Source organism: Chelonoidis abingdonii, chromosome 5, assembly GCF_003597395.2.
Source record: "Chelonoidis abingdonii isolate Lonesome George chromosome 5, CheloAbing_2.0, whole genome shotgun sequence".
NCBI classification, from domain to species: domain Eukaryota; kingdom Metazoa; phylum Chordata; order Testudines; family Testudinidae; genus Chelonoidis; species Chelonoidis abingdonii.
Window position 1 is genome coordinate 124,686,179 of NC_133773.1, and position 23,985 is coordinate 124,710,163.

Below are 23,985 nucleotides of genomic sequence, written 5' to 3' on the forward strand. Positions count from 1 at the left end.
GCTAGCATGTCATGGCATAAGGTTTTTTTGAAATATTTCTTTTTATATCTACTGCAGCTCTGTCTGCTAAGTCAAATCAGTCCATTTAGGAAGGAAAAAGCTGTCAGTTATGATCTATGATTGTTTTTTCCTCTCAAGCTGAAAATGAACACATCAGTGTGCTGTTATCAGATCTCTCTCTGATGGCAGGAGTCAGTGACAGGTGTGAGGGCAGCAACTGAGGTGGCAGTAGCATTCTCCCTTTTAACTCTATCAGCGTGGTGGTTAAAATATGAGCTTCATTCAGCTTTCATTAAAATCAACAGGCATCTTTCCACTTTTATAGGGGGACATCAGGGAGTTATGTCCATTGACTTCAATAGGGTTTGGATTAGGCCCCACATTAGCAACAAATTGTGTTAAAACATAGTTCTTGTTAGCACAGTTTCCAGAACCAATGTAAATTGATTTTGTTTTTTTAAAGGGAAATACGTGATAGAACCTTGCTAAAAGGATGCCTACATGTATTTGGCCACCAATGGTTGTCAGAAAAATCTCTGCCAGACTGGTTAGGGAACTATGACAGACTCATGTTAGCAACAGTAAGGTCTCAATACAGTTGTAACTAGCTCAGTTTCAAACATCCTGTGGTCAGAATCCAACATACATTTTTTGGATAAATTTAAATAATCTGTAGCATTTGTGATATCTGTTACTTCCTGTAACTTTTCTTACAGTCTGATAATATTTAATGCTGAATAATCTTTCTACGTAATTTTTAAACCAGCCTATATCAGTGTTCAGCAAAGGTATAATTCCCAGTTAAATTCCATAATTAACAAACATACAAATATCACTTTTCACAGCAGCAGACTTACTATCTAGCAAGTTTTTTTTTTTTTTTTAAAAAAAGCAACCAAAAATGCAAAAGAAACAACAACAAAAAGACAGAAACATGCAAATCACCTTATCTGTGTTTCTATTCTGTTTAGGTCCAGTAAAGAATACAGACCACTGTACATTGTTTTTATTACTGAGTCTGAAAAAACCCTACATAAATAATTTACAATGATTTGGACTTGTATATATGCATTTTTATTTGTTTTTTCCTAAAATTAATTAAGTATTTTAGGAAAAAATAGTCAGCGCGGCCACCAGCAAGAGTTGGTGGCCTTACTCTGAGGCCACCAACAAATTTGTTGTGAGAACCTCTGCTCTAAGTCCTACTGTAGTGTACATGACAGTTCTGCATCACCATAGTAACAGAGGAGCTTCTAAATCCACCCTCCCTGTCGCTGCGTGAAAGAGAAGAGTTTGAGAATAGAAATGCAAACAGGCCAGATGAGGAGAGTGGTTCAGCTGAGTGGAGTCAGATTACATAAAATTAGAATAAATAATAAGAGGTTTCTTAGTTATATAAAGGAATAAGGAAGGATGAGGTCGAATCCCTATGTATTGTGGATGGGGAGGAGATTAATGATACTCTAGTAGGTCCAAAAATAAATGAATGCTGTACCTCAATTTTCAGTAAGGATCATAATATGGGCATAAAGGTAGGGTGGCTGATGAAAAAAAGTGTATAGAAATGGAAATTACCACATCTAAAGTAAAAGGGAAATTTAAATAGCTTAATGTGTTCAAATCACTGGGACTAGATAATTTCCACCTAAAAATACTAAAAGAACTGGAATATAAAATTGTTAGTCCAGTAGCAAAGATTTTTCACAAATCTATCTATTCAAGCGTAGTACCATATGACTGGAGAATAGCTAACATCATACCTATATTAAAGAAAGGGGAAAAAGTAATTCAGACAAGTGCAGACCTGTTATTCTGAACTCGGTAGTATACAAGGCTTTAGAACAAATAGTGAAGGAATGAATAATGAAATTCATGGAGGTAAAAGGAAAGGGATATGTAATGCAATATGGGTTTAGCAAAGATATATCATGCCAGAGTAACCTGATTTTCTTCTTTGAGAAAATACCTCATTTTTTAAATAAGGGAAATGTAGTATGTCCAATATACTTGCACTTCAGTAAAGCATTTGACATGATACCACATGTGATATTACTAGTTTAAATCAGAGAAGACAGGGATTAGTACAAGAATTTTAAGGTGGAAAAGGAACTGGCCATGGGGAGAAAGCAGCAGGTTGTGCTGAAAGGTGAACTATCAGACTGAAGGGAGGTTACAAGTGAAGTTCCTCAAGGATCGGTCTTGAGACCAATCTTAGTCAACATTTTTATTAATGGTCTTGGCACAAAAAGTGGGAGCAGGCTAATGAAATTTGATGGTGATAAATTCGATGGGTGGCATCTTCAGTACAGGAAGAGGATTGGAATATTATATAGGAAGATCTGGATGACCTTGAAGACTGGAGTGACATAAATGGGATGAAATTCCATAGTACAAAGTGTAAGGTCATGACTTAGGGTCTAATAATAAGAATTTCTGCTGGGGCTCATCAGCTGCAACTGACATAGGAGGAGAGAGATCTGAGTGTGTGGGTAAATCACACAGTGACTCTGAGCCACCAATGTTGTGCAGCTATGGAAAACGCAAATATGATGCTAGGATGTGTCAGGTGAGGCCTTTTCGGTAGAGCTGGAGAAGTATTGGTGCCATTGTACAAGACACTGGTAAGAGTTCAGGTGGAATACTGTGTATAATTCTAGTCACCCATGTACAAGAACGATGAATTCAAACTGGAACTGGTGTGGAGAAGAGCTACACAGATGATTAGGGGAATGGAGGGCCTGTCCTATCAGAGGAAACTGGAGGAGATTGGCGTGCTTAGCCTAGCAAAATGAAGTTTCAGAGGGTATATGACTGTTATGTATAATTACATCAGGGGGTAAATATCAGAGAATGTGAAGAACTCAAATAGACAACATTGGCACAAGAACAAATGAGTATAAACTGGCCATGAATGAGTTCAGGCTGGAAATTAGAAGGTCTCTAACCCAATAATAGCTGTGGGGACAAACAACTTAATTAGTTTTTACTGAGAACTGAACAAATTTATTTGTGGGATTGTCTGATGAGGTTGCTTCTGCTGGTAGGGCCTTATCATGGTAGAGCTCAGCCGCCCTGGAAGTCCCTTGCACTTTAGGTCTTATGTTCCTAAAATCTCATGCTTCAGGGGTTAGATGGTCACCTGAAGAGATCAGGAAGGAATTTCCCCACACCTCTAATATATTCTTTTGTTGTTGCTGTTGCTTTTTCCTCTCCTTCCTCTGAAACAGCAGAGATGAGGAACTGGATGGGATGGGCTAGTGCTCTGAGGTAACACGGAGCAATCTCTCTCTCAAGTCTTTGGCTGGTGGATCTTGCTAACATACTCAGGGGTTCCTGAACATAGTGCTTGTATTACCCGTTTTGAGATTTTACTGTTTTCTGTGAGCTCTGACAACAAAGGAACATAACAACCAAGGAATCCAAGGAATTTACACATTAAGTATGTTATGTAATGCTCTCTAATGTGATATATAGGCTTGTGTGTTGTGACACAGCTTCTCTAAGTCCAGGGATGTGGTAGAAATTGCACATCTAATTTCCAGTGTGACATCAATGGTAGAACTTGAAGGACACAATTGAGCTGAATCCAGCTTCACACAAATACATGTTCACAAAAGGCGCTCTCAGTTTCAAGGTATGTGTTGAGGATGCAGGATATTCATTCTTGACAATGAACCAGAACTTGAGGACATAAAGTTCGGCATATGTGCCTCACAAGAATCGGTCCCAGGAAATTTCGATAAGCTGTTTGATTTCAACTGATGGCAAATTCATGGCATCATGTTTGCACTGAAAGGGTTTTGCATCCAACCATACTTTGTCATGTTCAAGTCGGGGAAAAAGGATCAAAACTGTTTTCCTCAACTGGCTGAAATGCTCAGCCATCACCTGCGTGGTAGGCTGAAAAATTTCATTTTCAGACAGGAGCTTGCAAAGCTTTGGGAAGGATTCATAGTTTGTTTCTGGAAGAATAATCTATTGAAGACCATATTCTTCATGAATCCTGTGATTCAGTCAATCAGCTGAAAGATGTAGGTGTTCTTTCCTTGCAGACCTGTATTCAATTCATTTCATTTCCCAAATATGTCTGTGACATAGGAAAGAAGGCACATCTTTATTTGGTCACATAGAAAACCAAAGAAGTCACTCTTTTTGCAGCCCATTGCATAGGCATGCAGGTTGTCTCTCAATTCAAAAAGTCATCCCAATACTTTTCCTCTCGAGAGTCAATGAATTTCAGTGTGGAACAACAATATGTCATGATCAAACCCCATTTCTTCACACAGTTTTGCAAATAGATGTGTGTGAAGAGACAGAGTATTGCTGTAGTTCACAATAGATAGAGACTGCTAGAAAACTTTACCTAGCTCTGGACTCAGAGCTTTAGATGTCAGTTGTTCTCTGTGAATCATTCAGTGAGTCCACACAGCAGATGGAGCAACTTTCTTCACCAAGGCATGCAGACCTGCTTTGCAGCTTGCCATAGATAGAGCTCCATCTGTACAAAAGCCCACCATACAATCACATGGTATATTTTTGTCTTGCATGTAGCATGTGGCACATCGAACATTCCATATGCCATCTCATATACGGGAATAAGGAGACAGAACAGAATGTCTTCAAGAATTTCACCCTCCGATGTGTATTTCACAAAAGTCAAGATATGTGCATCACGATCCTCAGTGCTCACATCAACTTAAAGAGCAAAAGGATCCATGTTTTTCAAATGCTCCACCAGTGTGTTTTCCTCATCTGCTGCTATTACTTCAGCCCTTCACTTCACTGTGTTGTTGGAGAGTGGTTTGGCTTTGAGTGTGTTTGCCTCAGTTTCTTCACACATTACTTTCACCACATTGACTGCAGCTGGCAAAATCGAAGTGTTTACAACAATTGTCCTGTGCAATGCTGTAACTCACCTCAAATGATGCCTTTTGAGCTTGGTCAGAAAGGGACATGACTTTATTGAGTTGCAATTGTTGACGTGAAAGTTCTTCTTCCTGGTGCTGGAAAAGTGACCTTGGTTTTCCTATGTGTTCCTTGTGAAGGGTTTCCAAGAGATGATTAAGTTTATTAGGCCGCATGCTTTCATGTGACATAGCAGGCATTTTGGCCTCTCTTTGTTCTTGACCAAAACACTGGAGAAGCTATAAGCAAAGAAAGCCTCATTGTATTTGCGAGCATGTTTTTTGCGCTCTTGTTTTTCATCAAAACTTCATTGCTAGACACACTGCTGGAGGCTGAAGAAAATACTCTGGACAAAAATGAGTCCTTTGTGTTTATTATCACAAATCAGAAAAAGGAATTCACTGTTAAGCAAATGAGGCCAGGATTTAGGGAGGCTCTCTGCGGTGATACTAAAGCAGCACAGAAACAGTGACTTACAATGATTCTTTATCCTTGAGTATCAACAGGTATTTAGGGTGGCATAAAAGAAAGTATGGGACCTATCTTAAGGAGCTTACAAGCCACTGCAGAGTCCCGTCTCAGAAAAAGCTCGCATGGGCTCCTACCAGCTCAAGCAGAGAGGATGCCCTGTTGATGAGGCTGCTGCCCACAGATAAGGATCTTCTCCATTCAAGTCCCTCAGCCTGATGCTTGCACATGCAGGTGGTGCAAATGGTCAAACTGGCATCCACACAGCCACCTCCACACAGCTAATGAGTCTAGACCTGCTTCAAAAATGCCACACCAAACCACTGTTTTGAACTACAAAATGGTGATGTCTACACAACCTGACCTCACATGCAAAGTACGGGTGAGGTCATGCTGTGCATAGGCTGCCATTTTGTAGCTCATAATGATGGCCTCCTGATGTGGCATTTGTGGAGCAGGTCCAGATATGTTTGGGGGCAGGTGGCCTCATCTTACAGGTTGAATCTGGCCTATTGGACCCACAACCTCATCTGCTAATGGCTTGACCCTGCTTGGGGTTGCAATCCACAGATTGGGATCATAATTGATCATATGTGTGATTGGGAAGGAATTTACCCCCAGATCAGATTTGCAGTGAAGTTGGGGAGGTTTCACCTTTCTCAGCAGCATATGGTGCAGGTCACTTACCGAAATTCTTTGTATATAATCAATTCCCTGCCATTTCAGGGACACTAGGCATTGCTGCACCTCAGTCCCTTCTATTCTCTGCCTGTGGCACAAAACAGTCTCTTGATGACTGTAATACTTTGGTCTAATTTTGGTTGCTGGGTTTAGTTTGTGAGTGCTGCTCGGTGTGGGTGACCTGTGATATACAGAAGCTCAACCTAGATGATCTAATGGTCTCTTTTGGGCCTTAAACTCATAGACTCATAGGTCAGAAGGGACCAATATGATCATCTAGTCTGACTTCCTGCACAAAGCAGGCCACAGAACCCTACCCATCCACTTCTATAAAAACCCCTAACTTATGTCCGAGTTATTGAAGTCTTCAAATTGTGGTTTGAAGACCTCAAACTGTATGACTCTACATAGAGACAATGATCCTGCCTTCTTTTGGCCCTTACTTGAGAAGCACAAAGTGATGCAATTCACCTTACCAGTGCTAGGAGCCTGGGTGACAAACAAGAGGAATTGAAATTGCTCATTTATGAGCATAAATTTTATCTAATTAGTATTATTGAAACCTGGTGGGATAATTCGCACAATTAAAATGTTAAAAGTTCGAGTAGGCAAAAGGGAAGGAGGGAGTGGCACTCTACTATGTTAAAAATGGCATTACCTGAGTCATCAATAACTCAGAAGAAAATGATATTGAATTAAAAATTATAGATAATTTTACTAACAAAGCACAAGGTGGGATATTAGTTGGTGTCTGCTACACAGTGCCAGATCACAACCGGGAACATGATAATCATCTCCTTATGCACCTAGGAACTGCAATTTGATTGACTTTGATTGACATATGCTGGAGATCTCCTGCTGCCAGTACTAAAATATCTTTGGAATTTATAAACATTATACATGACAATTTTCTAATTCAAAAAGAGTTGCAGCCAACACAGGAATTCTTTATTAGAACTTGTGTCCTAACAGACAAAGAGGAACTGATTACTAAAAATTAATGGTAGCTTCACTACAAGTAATCATGAATTAATCACATTTATAATGCGCAAGTGGAATAACGTCCAGACCCATAATGTAATATACTTGGTGCTTTAAGGGGGCCAGTTTCACAAAGCTGAAAACAATTAGTAGTCAAGTCAGCTGGGAAGGAATAATTCAATCAGGAAAACATGAATGATCATTGGGAATAATTTTAAAACACCTTACTAGATGCCCAAAATTGAGGAAGAAGGCTGAGCTAGCTTTAAAAACCAACCTGGCTTAGAGGGGAAGTTAGGAATTGTAGAAAATTGATAAGGAAAGCAAAGGGACACAAGGAGATATCTATGACGAGCAGAATTAAGGATAGTAAAAAGGAGTTTTTTAAAAATATATTAGGAGCAAAAAATGGTTTTGGTCTATCACTAGATAGGAATGGTAGAATTACCAATAATGATGCAGAAAAGGAAGAAAGATTTAATAAATATTTCTGTTCTGTATTTGGGCTAAAAACAGATGATGTAATCTTATCACATGGTGATAATAACTCTCTATCCATTCCACTAGTATCTCTGGAGGATGCTATAGGTAGACATTTATAAATCAGCAGGTCCAAGAGTTTTAAAAGACCTGGTTGTGGCACTTACTGGACCATTAATGTTGATTTTCAATAAGACTTGGACCACTGGGGAAGTTCCAGAAGACTAGAAGAAAGCTAATGTGCCAACTTTTAAAAAGCGCAAAAGGGGTACCCCAGGTAATTATAGGCCTGTCAGGGGGTGGATCAATTAATAATTGCCCTGTTCTATTTGTTCCCTCTTAAGTATCTGGCACTGGCTGCTACTGAAAGACAAGACACTGGGCAAGATGGATCATTGGTCTGACCCAGCTTGGCTGTTCTTATGTTCTTCTTTTTAATAGTGAGGACGATTAATCGTTCAGACTATTTACCAAGGTTCGTGGTGGATCACTGATCATTTTTAAATCAAGACTGGATGTTTTTTCTAAAAGATATGCTCTAGGAATCATTTTGGGGAAGGTCTATAGCAAGGGTAGGCAACCTATGTCACACGTGCCAAAGGCAGCACACGAGCTGATTTTCAGTGGCACTCATACTGCCCGGTTCCTGACCACCGGTCCGAAGAGCTCTGCATTTTAATTTAATTTTAAATGAAGCTTCTTAAACATTTTTAAAACCTTATTTACTTTACATACAACAATAGTTTAGTTATATATTATAGACTTATAGGAAGAGACCTTCAAAAAACGTTAAAATATATGACTGGCACACGAAACCTTAGAGTGAATAAATGAAAACTTGGCACATCACTCCTGAAAGGCTGCCGACCTCTGGTCTGTAGCCTCTGTTATACACGAGGTCAGACTAGATTATCATAATGGTCCCTTCTGGCCTTGGAATCAATGAATCGGCTCCAAAGAAACACAGGATTTCCACTCCTAGTACAGTTCTGAACGTGGATACAAAGCCAAAAAAATATATATATTGAATACAAAATGAAAAGAAAGAAGGCAATTACTGGCCAAGTTCTGAGCTCAGTTGAAGGGCTTACATGGAAGTTCTGCCTGAGGAAGAATGTGGTGCAGGATTGGGCCCAGAGCTTACAAAAAAGAAAAATCTAAATAATGAACAAACATGAGAGTTTGGCTTTGCACAAATCCTTTGATAACTTTTTTAACTCATGGAAATCTGTATGTTTTTATGATGATGATAAAGCGTCTAGAGTGTTATTTTCAATTTAATTATTCTGAAATTTGATGTGAAATATGTTAATATATCAAATATTTGTATGATTTAGTTAATGATATTAACTAAGACTCAGATGCCAGTAACCACATAAGGGCATAGTCCTGAGAACAGCACAATGCCTTCTGGAGCCTTCCCCAGTTATGCTTTGCGGGGTATAACAACCTTCCACTTGGAGCACTTGGATACATGAAAGGGCACATCATCTGTGCTGCAGCATTAATAACAATAATCAGGGCCTTCTGTGGAGTCAGAGGAGAGGAGTGTGTAGGGGTGGGAAAGGGAACAGCGGCTGAGTACATTACCCATATGTACACAGACTGTCTCTCTCTATCCCCCTCTAGCTGCTGGACTACAGAAGTTTATAATTCTGCTGTTGCCTCTGCTCACAAACCTGTGCCTTTTAGCGCAGATAGTAGAGACTCATGCTTTAGATCCAGAAGCATCACACTGCAGTTGCGTGTAGACCCATTTCCCCCTTCTGACAAAAATTGCACCAGTTGGTAAAAGTCTTCCAAACCTCCATGGGATTTTTTTTCAAAAGCATGGTCTCGGCCTGAATAAAGCTTGGTAGACTGGGTCTTTCTCTACATTAACTCTGAATAGAAGGAACCAGCACTGACTGCACAAAACATTAAGGAGAAAAAAAAATCTTGAAAAGGTCCTGAATGAATCTTCGAACAGCTGCTCACTGTTTATGAAAAGATACGCTTTGTAATTGTATATGGAGTGCGGAAACAAACAGGCCTGTAACAACTAGCTGAATATCATTCAAATATGTCAAGTGAAACAGTAAAGCAAATCAAAGTGCCAGAGGGTAGAGCTGAAGCTCAGTAATGAGTAATTAAAAGAGAAAATCAGCCAGAGTGACAGAAAAAACAGGACAAAAGTGACAAAAACAGGGTGAGAAAAACATAACAGGAAGCAAACCAACTTCATACTCAAAGGCAATACATTGTTCAGTGCTTTCATTGTTGCCGTTGGAGTTGTGAAGGCCTGATCCACCACCAAGGGGATTTTGGTAACAGATGTTCTGATAATACATTCAGAAAGGGCAAAGAGAAACTAGAAACAGAACAGGGGTGGTTTTCAGCAGGTTCAAGGTGGGGACCTTTAGCTATGTCAAGGTAACTGTAAAAAGATAAAGGTGCGGCAGTATGTAAAAGGTTCACAGGTCCCAGCTGATCACATAGCTGCTGGGGGCCGAGTATAATAGGAAGAGAAGCTGGACTGACTGACAAGTCTGAGCATTATTGTCCAGTGTTTTTCAGTTGATTTATGACCCCTTACTGGATAATAACACGGCACTGAGAAAAAGGCCTTAAAAGGACTGAAGCTTGGAGCTTTATTTTCCTTCTCTGGCTGGTAACACTTCCCACCAGCTAACAGTAATCCAGAAAAGTTAATAGAGAACATAGGGTAATGATTACAATGGCACACTGTTCATGTAACCTTGGGATACAAACTGTGCGTTATTATAGTACCTTTTGAGCTAGATGGCTGCTTTTAGTATTTCATATAACACAGTTGCATACAGGGTTTGATCTGTTTCTGTGCAAGTCCAGAGAAGGAGTTTGACCATTTCATGCCCACAAGGAACAAAACTGAACCCACATACATTAGAGATGGAAAAGACCATAGTTTATCTGGTTAAATTATTACTATTTATTAATAATTGATTTCATGCTGTGTTTTGTACAAGGCATAGACATCAAGGCAGTCCCTGCCACAGAGAATCGTTGTAATAATTGGGCCTACACATTTACCCTAATTGTAAGCTTAATTGTAAAAAGATGTATGAACATTTATAAAATATTACAATAACCTATAATAACAAATGTTGATGGAAAGTAGGCCACATTGCTTTTAATAATGAATGTTGTGATCAGTGCAAAGAGAATCAGACAGAGACAAAATTACTCCAAACCGAGAAAAAAGCAACATTACTATAATTCAAGGACTATGTTAAAATCATGCTTGGTAAACACAAATGATCTGACACCAAAAATTAACCAAAATTGGTGTGTTGAACATAGGCCTAACTGGTGGACAAAATAATAGGGTGACCAGATGTTCCAATTTTATAGCGACAGTCCCGATTTTGGGGTCTTTTTCTTATATAGGTTTCTATTACCTCTCACCCTGTTTCCTGATTTTTCACACTTGCTATCTGGTCACCGTAACAAAATAATGACAGGGTGGTCTGTTCTTCTCATCATTCCCTTTGCAGGTCCTTAAAGAAAGAAAGTGTTGGGGGAGAATAAGGCAGAAAAGATGGAGGCTACTGAAGCAAGCTTAACCATCCTGGCTGCCACCCCCAGCATCACCTGGTATCCCAGAATTTCTTTGTTCTAATCCTAAGAAATGTCCTGACCAGCCAGACTGGGCCAAAGAGCGGGACCTAAATAACATTGCCACTTCTACTGGCTCTAGCTGAATCCCAAACACCACCAGGGATGAAATGGGATCAGACTTTGACAGCAGCAACAATAACAGCAGCTCCAGCCCATCTCAATAAACTTCTTCTCTTTTTTCCAAAAGAACAGTTTCAGGCTTTAACAACAACAACAATAACAACAGCTTATCTCAACTAACTTCTCTTTTTTTTACCTGAAAGGACAATTACCATCTTTAATATCATCTGAAAGACTGTCAATCAAGGAGGTTTTCCTTTTAAAAGCTCTCTCCAGCTACAAGGAAAGGGAACAAGAAATATCATTAAAATGAAAGCCTTACATAACACTTTATATTTCAAATGCTTTAACTGTTTTTCCTTCTCTCTATCTTTAATAAAAGGTTAAAAGTATTTTAATGGTGTGTTAGCCATGGTACTAAGAAGGCTATGGTCCCTGTCTACCAAAACCTCAATTTGTTTAATATGGGATAGTAACTGGGTTATGATAACACCATTAACCCATATATTCCATCTAAATTAACACAACTGAGCTTGAACTCTAAAAGATAAAATAATCTGGGAGACTGAGTGAGTTACTTTAGATAAATCTCATGAACTAGGCCTTAAACTTATCTCTACATCTTAGGGGTTAAGAGTGAACTCTCCCGTTGGGCAGATTACCCTGTATCAGTTTACTGGCGGATTCTTGAACTTTCTTCTTAAGCATCTGGTATTGGCCACTGTCAGATAAGAACTGCCATAGCTGATCGGGCTTATGGTCTATCTAGTCCAGTATCCTATGTTCCTAAATGTGATAGTCATTTCTTTCACACAGAAAGAGGTTTGTCTTTCAGAAAGACTGGATAGTACAGTGACACTCAGTCTGAGGCACACAAGCCGCAAGTGGCTCTTTAGTGTGTCTCCTGCGGCTCTTTGCAGCACATGATGTTAAACCACTGTGTGATTTAATTATTAACCAATCTAAGTTATTAACCAATCAGGATGCTTTTACTATGTTATTAACCAATAGCAATAGTTGATAAAATATTAATACTGTAGCTCTTTGGAATAATGTTGATTGCTAATTTGGCTCCTGACCCACTGAGGTCTGAGGATCACTGAAATAGCATGTTCGGACTATGGCAGCTTGGGCTGGGGATCAGATCTCCATGACAATCCATGGCAGGATTGCTCCATATTGCACATTTAGTAGGGTTAAGTCACATTTTAATAGTCCAAACTGGGCAAAACACTAGAGCAGGGGTAGGCAAGATGGCTACAGGAGAGTGATTGAAGGCAGATATGTTAGCCCCAGGTTAAGTAGGTCCCCTTTCCCTGGGTAAGGTAACAGGGAAGGTTCCAGAACAATCAAGAACTTTCTGGAAACAAGGCAGACAGGCTGATTAAAACACCTGCAGCCAATCAAGAAGCTGCTAGAATCAATTAAGGCAGGCTAATCAGGGCACCTGAGTTTAAAAAGGAGCTCACTTCAGTTTGTGGTGTGCATGTGAGTAGCTGGGAGCAAGAGGTGCAATGAACTGAGAGTGAGAGGGTGGGCTGCTGGAGGACTGAGGAGCACAAGCTTTATCAGACACCAGGAGGAAGGTCCTGTGGTGAGGATAAAGGTGTTTGGAGGAGGCCATGGGGAAGTAGCCCAGGGAGTTGTAGCTGTCATGCAGCTGTTACAGGAGGCATTATAGACAGCTGCAATCCACAGGGCCCTGGGCTGGAACCCAAAGTAAAGGGCGGGCCCAGGTTTCCCCCAAACCTCCCAACTCTTGATCAGACACAGGAGGAGTTGACCTGGACTGTGGGTTCCACCAGAGGGGAAGATCTCTGAGGCGAGCAAATCAACCAATAAGCGCAGGACCCATCAAGGTAGAGGAGGAACTTTGTCACATAACCTATGGCACGTATGCTGAAGGCGGCACTTGAGCTGATTTTCAGTGGCACTCACACTGCCTGAGTCCTGGCCACTGGTCCAGGGGGCTCTGCATTTTAATTTAATTTTAAATGAAGTTTCTTAAACGTTCTGAAACCTTATTTACTTCACATACAACAATAGTTTAGTTATGTATTATAAATGTATAGAAAGAGACCGTCTAAAAACTTTACAATATATTACTGGTGCATGAAACCTTAAATTTAGAGCGAATAAATGAAGACTCAGCACATCACTTCTGAAAGGTTGCCAACCCCTGCACTAGAGTATGTGCCATGAGCATGCATCAGCAGAGGAACTGACTATAAGACCATAGAAGGTGTTTTCTGTTCCTAATATCTGTGGAACTGCTCCTGTTCCTATGGAAATGGACTGTAAAGTTTTTGTTGACCTTTAAAGAGTAAGGATTAAGTCTGAAATCTTCTTCTAAGCTTCCTCTGCACCTTTATAAAATATGTAAGTATTGAACATTAATGGTCCAAAACTCAGTAGTAAGATCATTGGGGCCACTACTGTAGGATAATGTTTAATGCTAGTATCCCATTCCATTGCACTGTATATCATGCCATCAAAGCAGCAGAGCTCACTTGACCCCTCTGGAAAAGATGCAGCCATCATCCCCATCACACGCCTACCTCCAATTCACAGAGGAAAGAACCAGCCATTTTCATTTTAAGGTTTCACCTTTTCCCCTCCCTATATAAACCTCTCCAGCTGAGTTGAACATTTTCATTTGCATTTTATCAGACTTTAAAGCTTTGTTCCAAACCTCACTCTTTCTCAACTTTTAAAATAAAATAAATAATAATAATCACAATTTCCTTGTGCTTTGATGTTAGATAATGTTTCTTAAAGGTTAATTTTCTATTCAAAATCTTCCTCCTTATTCCTCTTCTTTCAGCTTTCTGTGCTATTAGCCACAATATGTTCCTATCTCTTTTTTTCGGCTCCCCAAGCTCTCAACCTCCTGTTTTTCTTCCCTGGTTTCTAACAGAGTTCTTTTCACTCTATAACTTAACTTGGTTGATCTCCCATTTCTATTCTTTGGCAATATGTGTCTCATTATAATTTCCATAATCCATTTAGGTACTCAAAGCTGTTATCTCATTTATCTCAGAAACACTCCTAATTCCAAACATGTAGTATTATATGTGTTGAAAGCTCAGCTCTTTCTTTTTGTCAACAATGGTAACATATTATGCTCTCTTTGCCTGCTAAGTATAAAATATGGCCCAAATGATGTGTTAATTAATACAATGCCTTTTTGAAGATCTGAAAATTGTCTACCTTCTCTGAAATTCTGCTTTGCGGTGGCAGAGACTCTTTCCTGAAAACTCTTATGAATGTGCTTAACTTTACATATGTCAGTAGTCCAAACTGAAGTCAATGGAATCTATATTTGTTATTCATTTGTTTGAATTCAAAGGGGACAAACAATCTGGGTAAAGTTAGGCATGTAGGTAAGTGTTTGCATGATGGGCCTTAGTCTGTGGACTTGTGTGATTAAAGTAAGGCACCCAATACATGGTTTTTCTATTTATTTACCCCACCATCCATTCTAAACTCTCTCTCTGTTCTTATATAGAGCCCCTGGCAGTGGTATCTGAGCACCGACTATGGCTCTGGTCCTGCACTGGGATATGCCAATGTCAACTTCTGCAATTATATGAAATACCACTGAAGCCAGTGAGATGTCTGTCTGGACACATATTTCTGCACTAGTGGATTTGATTCAGGATGAGGGCTTATATTAAGTAGTCATAGAGTTTAAGGTCAGAAGGGTCCACCAGATCATACAGTCTTACGTTCTATATATCATAAACCATAAGCCACCAACACCACCGAGTCCCCACACACTAAACCCAACAACAGAAATTAGACCAAAGTCTTATAGTCCAAAGGAGACTGTAGTTGCTGCAATTTGTTGGAAACCTGTGTTGTTTCCTGCCAGCTCTTCCAACTTGTTTAGCTCTTCCTTAGCAGTGCTGGGCCAACTCACTTGGTAGACTGTTCCAGAGCAAGCTTCCAGAGTCCTGGCTCACAGGTTTCCTGATCTGCCTGGCCTCAACCTGAGCTTCCAGGTCTCTGGGCAGCTTCAGGAGACATTTCAAAAAGGTCAAAATGAAATGTCATTTTGGCGTTTTCAAAACAAACTTTTGGAATTGCTGTTCAGTGGGAAATTACAACATTTCAATTTCTGTTCCATTCCAGAATGATTTATTTTTATTTTTGAATTTCCTATAGAATGGGAATTTACTCATCTGGTCAGCTCTGCTGAGAAATGTTCAGGTATTTTTCCTACACTGATACATTGGAGCATTTCTTACCCCTACCTATATAAGACCATATCATCTGAATCTCAGGTCACAATCATTTGAAATCTTTATTGCTTCTTCCAAAGTCACACCAAAAATGTCCATGACCCCATCTTCCCTAATAAAAGTGCTAGGGAAGGGAAGGACACCACCATCATATGACAAAGATGTTTTCTGAATCACTTCTTAGCTTCTGCTTAATTGTGTAGCTCCTAAAGATCTTCTAGTCAACAACTCCAAGGTTTAGTTTCTATAGCAACAGTTAATCCTTGTTCTGTTATTTGGGGTCCTTAATGCAAATACATATTTTGCGTACAGAAGCCTTGTTTTATGTTAATTTTGGGCCTGCAACAAGGATTTTATCTAGAAATGTCACAGCACTTAAACAGGCAGAACACAAAAGAGGTAAAATAGCTACCGTTCAGGTTTTGCCTCTAAAAACCAAGTTGGAGTGGCTCTGATAAAAACTGGATTTCACTTCTTGCTGTCTGCCTTTGCTTTTTTTCCCCTTGTATAATTGATACAAGACATCAAGACTAGTACCTAGTCTAGTGAGGAACTGTTATCTGACATTGTAACATAGCACAAAACAATCATCTCATAAGGTTCATATTCTCTGTCCACCACAGTCTTGAAATGCCCCAAAGATTTATTTTCATTATCCACTAGCCAGTGTCATCCACACTGGTGCCCATCTTCTTCAAACCTCCTGTTTCAAGAAGTTTTTCTCATTGGTACAATGTAATCTATTGTAAATTCTTTGGGGGCAGAAAACATGCCTCATCTATGGTGTAGAATCTTCTACCCTTACTCAAATTGTATAGTGCTTTACTCCTAAAATAGTCGCATTCCTTTCAAAGAAGCCATTTGTATAGAAAAATAGTGCTCATCGTGAGTAAGAGTGTCAGAATCTGGTTCAAAGAGTCTTACTCACATTAAGTAGTACTTTACTACGAGTGGTCCCAGTGATTTCAATGAGACTTCTCCTGTGAAATAGTATAAAATAATAAAAAAATAACAGAGAGAAGTGAAAAATAATTCTTTTTGAACAGTGTTATTAAGCTGTACTACTGAACATTGTGGGGGAGGGATAGCTCAGTGGTCTGAGCCTGCTAAACCCAGGGTTGTGAGTTCAATCATTGAGGGGGCCATTTAGGGAGCTGGGGCAAAAATCTGTCTGGGGATTGGTCCTGCTTTGAGCAGGTGGTTGGACTAGATGACCTCCTGAGGTCTCTTCCAACCCTGGTATTCTATAATTCTATAACTGACACTTAGAGGTAAGCTAGTGGTCCTGGGAAGCTCATTGATCAGCATAGTGATGACACATGGCTACATTCAGACTTACAAGGAGTTATTGAGGAAGAAGATCAAGTGAGAGAGTTGTAGGATGAAGTCATTGGGGCCACAGAAGGAAAAAGAGAGCGATGGGAAAAGCAAAGACTAAGTAACTGTGCAGTAAAGAGCATTTTCTTCCAAAATTAGCTTTCACTGAAATCTGGGAGTTGTACATCAAAATGAAGGCAGATGGAATGTTTAATGCTATGAAAAGAGATCATGTCAACTTCTCAGAAATTTCTATGAGTTTCACAAACATTTGTACTTTTAACATAAGTAAGGCTTCTATCCTGCATGTAGCAACTTTAAGAATATCAATGGAACTAGTCACAGTATTTAAAATTAAGCAGATGCATCTTTGCAGGAATGGGGCATAAGACATCAGTAATTCCCAACCAGCTGTACTTTTCCAGCCTTTGACAGACCTCAGGTAGAGATACACCAAAACTGCAGAGGTTGGATTTGAAATTTTCTATATAATAGCTTGGGGATGTGCAATCCAGCATTTTAGTTTAAGATCATCGCTTATTTCAGGAATTATATGTTACTTACAATGGTTCAAATGAGACTTGTTAATACAAACATAGTGAGTAAGGCCTTGTCTAGAACTAGTGAAAACTTGGAATTTCTATTTAATGGAAAAATTGGACACTTTGAAATTTGTTTTTGTTTCAAATTAGAACAAAAGCAAATATTTTTTGAAATTTCCCAAAAAACATAGAATTTTCAAAGTTTTGTTTGAATTTATTTCAAAACAAAATTTTCATTTCAAATTTGTCTTTTAATTCTTATAACTTTTTTAATATATCAAAGGATCGCCTGTTTGTGTTGTAATGAAACAGTTTTAGACTTTGAAAATTTGAATAAGAAAAGAAGATAAGCACTCACTGTAGTAATTAGAGGAGTAGCTGTTTAATATTTTTTATTTTCCTGGAATAATTTTTCTAGGATACTAACAACAGCTGCTTTTCTAATTAGTTCACTGAATATTTACCTTCTTTTCTTGTTCAAAGTGTTCAAATAGGAAACACTTTTATTTAGAAAATAAGATTCACGGGAGGATTTTAAAAACACAAAATTTTTCAACTCATCATAGTATGACATCATAAAACAATGTAAAAATAAAAAGTAACATGTAAACAAAAAATAAATTTAATTTTTTTTCTGAAACAAAATTTTCCATTTTTTTAATTTCAAGGCCCTGGACTGGGATACAGTGGAGTAGGAAGGGCCCCTACACTGGCCCCTACCCCTTTGGGTAGTGGCCCATCTCCCTCTGGCTGATATGGTGGAAAGCCCCACTAAAGAGGATACCCACATTGATTCTGGCCACTAGTCCACACAGTCCTGCAAGGGAGGGCAGCCGTATTGACTCTGGCTGCTGGGCCACACAGCCTTGTGAGGAAGGGTAGTCAGGTGGACATAGCCATGGGGCTACATCACTCTTGCCCTGCCCCCAGAAGAGAGACGGGGTGTACTCACCCTGGGACAGGACTCATCCAGAGTCACCTGAATTCAGTGTCTTTTGGTATTTTAGGCAACATTAAAAATGATTTGTTAAGCATTGCAGACACTGCATTTTATAGCCTGTGTCTTGGAAAGGGTTTTCTGAGAGTCATTCACTTTGGAAGCAATATAAAAACAATTTACATCATCAGAGATTCATTTACAAAGTGCTAATTATTGAACATTGACATACTAATTAAATTAGTTGCAACCACAGTGTAATTTAAAATCAATTTAATATGGTTTTCTTCAATGTTTTCCTCAGTTCTGTAACCGTCTTTGTATATGTGAAAAATGAATTTCTTGGCCTTTAAAATCCCTTGTGTCCTGGTGGAGGAAGTCACCTGTAAAAGAAACAAGGAATATTAGAGTAAGGAACTTCCATAGCCAAACTTTGCTCTCAAACACAAAATCATCTGCAGTCAATGGGTGTCAGGGACCAGGGCGTGAGAGGTCTGATCTAGTGTGTAGAGCCAGAGGCTAGCCCACAGGTTAGAGCTGGGGTCTGGCATAACGGTTGGAGCCAGAAACAGGAAGTCAGAGCAAAGCAGTCAGGAACCAGAGAACAAGCCAAGGGTTAGACCTGGAGTCAGGAACAGGATGAGGGTGCAGAGCTGAAGCAGCCTGGAACCAGATAGGGGCAAGGCTGGGAACAAGGCTGACATCACAGCTGCAGGAGTAAGTTTTGCTCACCCAGCAACCTGTAGGCTCTTTGCAATCAACTGGGTGGGCTGACCAATTAGTTCAGAGGTGACCAATTGGTTGATCCTGTAGACTCTCCCAGTCGATCGCCATCTCCAGCTGCTAAAAGTCTGGCAGTGCAGTGAGGCTGCCACTAAGTGAGGCAGCCCTCCATGGGCTGCTCCTGCCTGCAAGTTCCCATTGGCCAGGAATGGGGAACTGTAGCCAATGGGAGCTGCGGGGGTGGTGCCTGCAGAGGGGCAGCTTGCCAAGTGACAAGCCCCCTCCCCCCCAGCGGCCCCAGGGTTGGCCCCTGCGTTGGCCCCTTCTGGGAGCGGTGTGGGGCCGGAGCAGGCAGGGATCCTGCCTTAGCCCTGCAGTGCCACCGACCAGGAGCCACCCGAGGTAAGTGCTGCCTTGCGGGAGCCCACACCCCAACCCACAGCCCTGAGTCCCCTCTAGGAGCCAGCACCCCAGACCTCCTTCTTCATGCTGTACTCCCTCCACCTCAAACCCCTGCCCCAGCCCTGATCCCATCCCAGAGCCAGCACTCCATACCCCTTCCTGCACCCCAACACTCTTCCCTATCCCAGAGCCCCCTCCTGCACCCAAACAACCTCCACGAGCCTGCACCCCTCACCCCCTCCTGCACCCTAACCCCCTGCCCCAGGATCAGCCCAGAGCCCCTCCCACACTCTGAACTCCTCAGCTCCAGCCCAGAGCCCATACCCTCTCCCGAATCCCAACCCCCTGCCCCAGCCTGGTGAAAGTGAGTGAGGGTGGGGGAGAGTGAGCGAAGGACAGATTGGGGGATAGAGTGAGTGGGGCGTGGCTTTGGGGAAGGGGTGGGGCCTCGGGGAAGCATTGGATTAGATCCTGGGTTGTACTTAAATTCAAAATGTGATCTTGTGCGTAAGAAGGTTGGAGACCATTGAATTAGGTGATCTTGCCGCAGCCTGGCTGAGCTTATTAACTGGTCTGAGCTCTGATGTGGCTAGCCTCAGGTTCAGATGAGGGAATTAAAGCCCATTGTTTCTGACAATGGGAGTTTCATATATATTTCTGAGGACAGAATTTGGTCCAGTATATTTGCATGTTGCGTTGTAGACATTCTTAAACATAGGAGTATGTGGTTAGGCACTAAAGCAGGAGTAAACAGCAGAGGAGAGGATGCTGCTAGTGGAGGATCTAGATGAAATGTATTTTCAGAAGTGGGAGTAGTTTTACCTGTAAGTCAATGTTTTCTGGGAGTGTGTGTGGGGATATCTGCTACGTGTTGTGGTTCTATAATAAAAGAAATCATGCTAGAGTTTCAAGAGCTCTTTCTACAGGCACACTGAAATTATACATTCTGCAAGTGTGAGACATGGAATACGCCTTCATTTTCAGAATGAGAATTCTCTAAGAATAACATATTGAAGAAATTATTTCCTTTTGGCTTCCTACCACAAGACTTCTACACTTTCATATTTTCATCCAGCCTAAAGGAAAAGTTATATTCTCTTCATTTAAAACAATCACAAACCAAAACACCTGTCTTGAACCTTGGCTAGCGTAACTGATGTAGCTACATGAAATCAGTAAAGCTAGACCAATTTACATTAGTTGAGGATCTGCCCTTCTGGAGCCAAACATCCTTGAACTTTTGGGAAATTTGGATATGAATTTGAATTCAGTGGACATCCATCTCTATCATTGGCCAAAAAATAAATATAAAACCTTGGATTCTTCTACCAGTCCTTCAAATTTCAGGAAAGTTTGGATCCAGAGGCAGACTTTTACAATCAGATCCATCTCTACTTTTCACATTAACTGCACTGTGAAACAGAGTTTTACTGCCTCTGTGTGTGTGAAGGTCCCCTACACTTAAAAAAATCAGTTAATTCTAATACATCTTCCCTGCCAGAAGAGGAGGGAGAGATAGCTCAGTGGTTTGAGCATTGGCCTGCTCAACACAGGAGTGTGAGTTTAATCCTTGAGGGAGCTGGGGCAAAACTCAGTACTTGGTCCTGCTAGAGAAGGCAGGGGGCTGGACTCAATGAGCTTTCAGGGTCCCTTCCAGTTCTATGAGATAGGTCTATCTCTATATATACTCCTCTACCATGATATAACAGTGTCCTTAGGACCCAAAAAATCTTACTGCATTATAGGTGAAACCACATTATATCAAACTTGCTTTGATCCACCAGAGTGCACAGTCCCACCCCACCCCCAGAGCACTGCATTATATCCAAATTCATGTTATATCAGGGTAGCGGTGTATTTTCAGGAGAGAGGGATAGCTCCGTGGCTTGAGCATTGGCCTGCTAAACCCAGGCTTGTGAGCCCAATCGTTAAGGGAGCCATTTAGGAATCTCAGGCAAAAATCTGTCTAGGGATTGGTCCTGCGTTAAGCAGGGGGTTAAACTAGATGACCTCCTGAGGTACCTTCCAACCCTGAGATCCTATGATAAGAATTAGCATACAGTTTCTCTTTCACAGAGAACAAGTAATTTAAAGTTTGTGGGCCAAATTTATTCCTTTCCAATATGTTTACACTGGAGATTAATCTGGCCAAATTAGTCTCATGACTCTGTACTAGCAGCAGATTTAAAACTGCATGGGCCCCTTTGACAGGATAGAAGGAAATGATAGCCATTATGAATGCCAGCAGAAAGAAGAGAGCTACATGAGCTCTCTGATGAATATTGATTTATTTTTATATTTTACTGTGGTGCTGCAAGAAGAATATTATAAATTAGGGCTATGCATAGATAAATGTAAGAAGAGGAAATAATTCCATTTTGTAACTTGTAGTTTCATGGGATTTATATTTTTATTCCTGTCTTTGCTCAATAGACTTGCATGTTTTGGTTGCATACCATATTAACACTGAGTCTGTCACTTAAGGGTGAATTACAAGTCAAGGGGTTAGAAGCATTGAGCTATGTGAAGGATTCACCATTATAGTATGGGCTGGAGAAGCAGAAATGATACAACTAATTTCAGTGCTCAGCTAATAGATACATAACAGCATGTACCTGAAATGTGTGACAGCTGTTTTGTAAGTGCCTTGTTGTAGTCTACTATTGTATGAAGAATACCATCTTCGGAGTCCATCACTTACTAGGTTCAATTTAGAAACCCTTAGCTTTATTGAATAATAATGATTTTTGGCTATTTATTATGGCACCACCCAGCAGCCAAGGCCCCATTTTCTGGGCACTGCACAAAGATGATGTAGCACAATTTCATGGTCTCCTTTTTCATGCATTTGCACCTATAAGCAGTCAGAGTCCTCAGAATAATGACACAAACACGAGCTTGGTAAAAGCAGCACCTCATCTATTTATTACCAGAGGAGGGGACACAGGCAGTTCATCTCCTGCTGATGATGTTGCGTACAAAACCAGTTTTGTTTTCTGGCCGAAGCAGGGTCCAGACACATCGCTGAACTTCTGTATGGTCAGCGCACACAGCAACTCCACCAATAAATGGTGCTGTATCTTAGTGTGAAGTTGTTTTGTTTGGACAAATATTTCTGATGGGAGGTGTTTGAAGGAAGTTCAGGCCTGCCTGTGCGTGCTAGGTTTGGAAACCCTCCAGTTTTGTCCTGAATTTCCAGGAATTAATCTTTAATTAAAGATTATATCATGTTATGAAACCTCCAGGAATACATCCAAGCAAAACTGGCAACCCCTAGAGTGTGCTGGGGTTGTTAGTTGCCATGTCCAAATAAATCTTGCAATTTCTATAGCAAGTATTACATGCCATCTCAGAATTCCTCTGCCCCTTCGGGATGAGCCACACCCTCCAAGGGGTGTGTGTAGGTACCAAGAAACACTCTCACATCTAACCAGTCCAGTAATTGTCAGCAGAGGGGAAAGACTTTTCCAAGTGAAAGCTACAGACTGCAGTCTGCTTATGTGTAGTCCGATGGTTCGACGATGACATTTTCATGCTCTGTCTTTTTGTGGATTCTTGAGTGACTCTGAAGTCCAAAATGTGACGTGCCTCCTCATGAGCAGATTGGACTAAGTCATTGGTGAGCGTCTTGGTAGCTATAGCAGTAGTATGATGCTTTTCCCTTGCAGCTAACAATCAGTTATTTCTGTCCTCTTCAAAGGCTTGGAAAGCTCTGGCATGGTGCTTTGCCATGCTGATCTATTTAACGCAGCCTTCTCAAAATCCTTCAGTTTTATTGCACCAAAGTGTATGCTATTTTTTATGCTGTCCTTGTGCTGCTTTCTGGGACAACCTTGATTCTAGTGTCCTTGTGCCAATTCTCCATAGAAAATTTTTCTGGGGAGTCAATATTAGGGTGACCAGATGTCCTGATTTTATAGGGACAGTCCCGATATTTGGGGCTTTTTTTTTTATATGGGCTCCTATTACCCCCCTCCCCCGATTCTTCACACTTGCCATCTGGTCATCCTAGTCAATATTCAGGCATCCTAATGATGTGTCCAACCCAGCATAGTTGGGCTTTTATCAGCATGACCTCGATGCTTATGGCATTTGACTTTTGGAGGACTGGTAATTTTGTCCTGCCAGTGGATCCCATAATTGCACTCAGAGTCCACATATGAAAGGGTGCTAGCTGTTTGATATCCCATTTGTATGGTGTCCAGGTCTCACAGCCTTAGAGGAGAGACATAAGCACAAAAGAATTATAAAGTTTTATTTTTGTTGAGAGGGTTATGTTGTGGGATTTCAGGACTTTGTTACAGAACTTCCCTAATGACTGAGAAGTTTCTGTATCCTGTTTCTGATCTCTTTGTCAAGAGATCCATCATGGGAGATGTTGCTGCCAAGATAGGTAAAACTGTCAACTTGCTTTAGTTGGTTTCTATTAATGGATATGCTAGAAGATATGACACAGAGTGGTGAAGATGATTGGTGCAACACCACCATTTTCTCCAGGTTGATTGTGAAGCCAAACAATTTTGATGCTTCAGCAAAGTGATCTACGATGCACTGGGGATCATCCTCTGTGTGTGCAAGGAGGGCACAATCATCCACAAAGAGTACT